Source organism: Sinocyclocheilus anshuiensis, unplaced genomic scaffold (assembly GCF_001515605.1).
Source record: "Sinocyclocheilus anshuiensis isolate Anshui unplaced genomic scaffold, SAMN03320099.WGS_v1.1 scaffold1074, whole genome shotgun sequence".
Classification (NCBI taxonomy): domain Eukaryota; kingdom Metazoa; phylum Chordata; class Actinopteri; order Cypriniformes; family Cyprinidae; genus Sinocyclocheilus; species Sinocyclocheilus anshuiensis.
The window spans coordinates 242,858-247,903 of record NW_015539894.1 but is presented as its reverse complement, the minus strand read 5'-3'; positions in this window follow the sequence as shown (position 1 = coordinate 247,903).

The following is a 5,046-nucleotide window of genomic DNA, read 5'->3' as shown; positions in this document are numbered from 1 at the left end:
CGTCAGTATTTACATTCCTCCGCAAGCGCACGTGAGCTCCGCTTTACAGAAACTTGCTGATCAGATCACAGAGACAGAACAACAACACCCGGACTCTGTTAATTGTTCTCTGGGACTTTAATAAAGCCAATCTCTCCCGTGAACTGCCAAAATACAGACAGCACATCACATGTCCCACCAGAGACAGTAATATATTGGATCATTGTTACACCACACTAAAGGATGCACATCACTCTGTTCCACGGGCAGCTTTAGGACTCTCTGATCACTGTTTGGTTCATCTTATACCGACTGGAGCTTAACACGCTCAAAACAGTGGAGATGACCGTGGACTTCAGGAGAAACCCCCCTGCACTCCCCCCACTCGCCATCATGGACAGCATTGTGACTGCAGTGGAGTCATTAAGGTTCCTGGGCACCACCATCTCTCAGGACCTGAAGTGGGACACTCACATAGACTCCATTGTTAAAAAGGCCCAGCAGAGGTTGTACTTCCTTCGCCAGCTGAGGAAGTTCAACCTGTCACAGGAGCTGCTGAAACAGTTCTACTCCGCCATCATTGAATCTGTCCTCTGCACTTCTATAACTGTCTGGTTCAGCTCAGCTACCAAATCTGACCTCAGAAGACTACAGAGGGTAGTCCGGACTGCTGAGCGAATCATTGGTACAACCCTCCCTTCTCTCCAAGAACTGTACTCATCCAGAGTGAGCAAAAGGGCTGGCAAAATCACTATGGACCCCTCACATCCAGCACACTCCCTCTTTGAACTGTTGACATCTGGTCGACGCTACAGAGCACTGAGCACCAGAACGACCAGACACAGGAACAGTTTCTTCCCTCAGGCCATCCATCTCATGAACACTTAACAATAACTGTGGAACACACACTATTTATTCACTCATACACTTATTTATCTAACACACATACTCAGTCTACATTTCAATTTTCATAACATACATAATATACCTGTACATACAACTGTCTATTGTTATATACCTGTACATGCAATTGTCAATTTGTATATTTTTATTCCTAATTTACTTATATATATCATTTTAATTTTTTTTGTTTGTTTGTTTTTTAATCTGTGTTTTTTGTTCTGTCACTGTCATTCTGTTACACTGTGGAAGCTTCTGTCACGAAAACAAATTCCTCGTATGTGTAAACATACCTGGCAATAAAGCTCATTCTGATTCTGATTCTGATTCTAACTGTCACTTTGTGTTATTTATTCGATTAAACATTTTAATCGTTTGACAGCCCTAACCTTTCCCATTTTGTCATACATTAGTGGAGTAAAAAGACCAAGGTCTATTGTATGGGACCATTTTGAAAGCTTGGAGAACAACGTTTCTGTGATGCATCATGAGAAAAACAGTGAGAATGGCTTAAAATAAACACAATATGCAAATTTGCTTGGAGTCCAACTGTCAAAGAACACATGTCAAAAAAAAAAAGCCTGAGGAAATGCCAGAAAGTGTGGTGTGTCACCTGTTTCATAACATCTACAGCATGCTTTAAAAGTCACGCATTCATTTCTCATCGTAACACCACCTTGTGCTGGAATGAGGTTGAAAGCACATGATCTCAATATAATCTACCGTCTTCTGCTTAATTTCTCAACACCACTGATCTGAACCTGAAGATGTTTGTGACGTGTGAAAGTGTTTCATGTCCTGACAGCAGATCGATAACATACTGTAACAAGACTGAGTGCTACAACACCATGTAAAATTCTGTCCAGCTTCAAGAAATGACCTGAATGACAAGAGAAACGTCTGATAAAGGAACACATGGTGTTAAGGGCTGTATTGTACTTTTAGAGGTGTCAATGGTTAAGCAGACACTACGACTTTTATTCAGAGTTTAGCAGTTGTCTGCGTTCTTTAGCAGCTGCCATTGACTAAGGACACATTTGGCTTCGTATCAATGATCTGTGCATCATACTGGGAGCATTTACATATATATGCATTGATATCAAGAGAAGTGGAAACTTTAAACAGCTCTTGAAAAGGCAGCTGAAAAAGCTTCAAGAGTGAAACTAATGTACTTGAAAACTGGATCTCAATAAACTCTATTTATCTAAACACAATCTTCAGTATTCTTTCTAGCTTTAAAGGTGTTTTTGTGTTCATGAGATGTTTTGAACAGTGAAAGGCCTTCGGCATAACCACATTGCATGCTGCTCGGCAGGTCTGAATTCTTTCTGTCTTTTCTTTCATCTGTACTGCGAGGGAATGAAAAAAATCTTTGAAAACAACATTTTACAGGTTTTCCCCAGGAGAGTTTGCCTAAATCTGTTCAGAATGACAAACAGCACACGCAAAATAATTATGACATTACACATTTTCCTGATTAATACTTTTTCAGACGTATACATCTGATGAGAACAGTGCCACTTCATTAGCCTGGCACAACTATGGAACGATTTTCCGGACAATTTTCAAATAGACCGTGCCGAATGCTCTGATCAATGGAGGTAATCGATAAAGGCTCCGCTAAAGGCAGCTACCAATCAGTTTCGTACCTGTGTGAACGAACAGAAAATCAGTGCAAATCTACACTTATTTACCTATTTGCCGCCTATATCTTACTCCTATCTAATCGCCTATGTGCACCTGCCTCAAGATCTCTCAGTCTGTTTACTATCCGATAGATGCATGTGACAAAACAGAAAATGCTGCTACTCTTGACGCAGCGAGAGTGAACAAGCAGACGTGGTAATTAATATTGCTATTTAAATATGACAGGCTCATAACTTCTAAGACATGGGAAATACAGCTGCAAATGGACTTTGCTTTTTCATTTGAAATTTGGCAGTCACTGTGCGTTCGTGAAAGCGAAAATGCAAACGGTAATGCAGGATTTGCAATTGCATTTGGATTATGTCACAATTTATGCGTCCACATATTGAAAACGCAATTGAAAATACAATTTGCTATTCTATTTGAAAATTGTCCGGAAAATCGTTCCATACACAACTGCAAACTCAGTTTCTTTCTGATGATCACCATTACAATACAGAGGAAGCTGACAACATCTGCTTAAATAAAACCAGTACAATAACATTAAGCGACTTTGAATTGAACAGTTACAAAGATGAATTTGCACCCTTGCTTAAATTCAACAAGTAGGTAATATTCTAGAACTGTGAGAACCTGCTCTGATGCCTCTTGGCTTTGAATGTACAGATTCATGTGTGCTTGATGTGGGAAAACAACGATCATTGGTTCTCACATGTCTTCCGTTTACCATAATTAATGCATTTATTTACAGTTTTATAACTTTTCTCTGTTACTCCTATCCCTAGACAATCTTCACATCTGGGACGTAACAAAGACTAAATAAAAATGCAAAAATGGAACGAGAACGAGTAATCAAGTAGAAGTACAAGTAGTCTGTTTACACTGTACAAATCCTCCAAAATAATCCTTATCCAAGTAAAATTACTCAAGTATGTTACAGCCCTGTCCTGTTGCAATCTGATATGGATTCTGATCACAGTAATATAAGCATAAAGCAATGTAAGTCACTTTGGATAAAAGCTTCTGCCAAATGTGTAAATAAACAGAAAACAAGCCCTGTGACGCTGTGGTTTACAGTTATTTTACAACAGCTGAAATATCAAAATGTTAAACATCATTGCCTGAGTCTGAAATCTTTGTCAAGTCCAAAATGAGCAAACACACAGCTGCTTCTGTCATTTTCATTTTGCAATCCATCCAGTCTTTCCAGTCAGCTTCAGGGTGGATCTTAGCGGAGTGCCGTGTGACGAATGAAGCTGAAAAGACTCGCTTCACATTTGAACACATACAGCCTCATTAGTGACTGGAAACTGGCAGGTATCCCTCTTTTAGTCTCCTGAATTAAAATAGTTACATTACATTTGAACATTGTTTGCAGGTTAATGAGTGATGAGAAGAAACTTTATCAATCAAATGTGTTCGTTCTGATTTCCAGTGACAATGCATTTGTGTGCTTTTGTTCTGCTGAGCTCGGCTTTGGCTCTTCATCATGCTTTACCTGTGGTAAGTTAGACAGTCATTGATGAAGCGATATACAGCTGCTGATTTTTTTAGACTGAAAGAGTATTGTTTTCATATCTCATGTTCTCAGGCCACATTTGAGGTAACTGGTAAGTTCATCACAGTCACATTGATCTGTTGTAAAGTTATGTGTGTGAAAAAGGCCAACAATCCATTCTCATGGTCAATGTTTGTATATAAAGACTCAACATCCTTAGAATACAAGCTATTGATCATATAAATATTACTATTAGGAAAGGCAATAGAGAACTTAAACTTAATCAAAGAGAGACATTTTGGATTTACAAATTAAAGGCCAATATGTATCCAGGATTAAATGAGGACTTGGATTTTACTTGGAATAATGTAGATGTAGCCTTAGGATAATGGATTTAACGCTACAAAAACACTACAAATGTATACGGCTGGAAGAGTGTTTTCAAAAAGCTGCATACAATTCGAGAGAGAGAGAGAGAGAGAGAGAGAGAGAATTTTCACAACAACTTTATTAAATCATACAAACAATTTCACAATATAATTTAAAAAACTCATCACATTACACATTTCCAAGGTGCTTCCACATGACTTAACATGTTTCCATTTCTTCACACCTAAAACTTACTCCAATACCAAATTAAAAAACAACATTCCATCCACTACTGTACAAATGACTTCATTATACCCCCACCAATGCAAAAAACTTTCAGTCATTAATCAACTTATAAAAGTTAAAACCAATCAATCAAAATTAATGTAGATAGCTCTCTTAGCTTGTCCAATTAAAAAATTCAGCAACTGACCTTTAGTTCTGTGAGCTGCTCTATAACGTGTGAATGTGAGTGAGTGTGAGTGTGTGTGTGTCTGTGTGTGTGTATGTTTGTGAGTGTGTGTGTGTGTGAGAGAGAGAGAGAGAGAGAGTGTGTGAGTGTGAGTTAAAAGATTGGTTTATGTGGTTTATGAGGACACAAATTTGTATAATGACATGGGTATGACATAGGTATTACAACGAGTATAGGAACA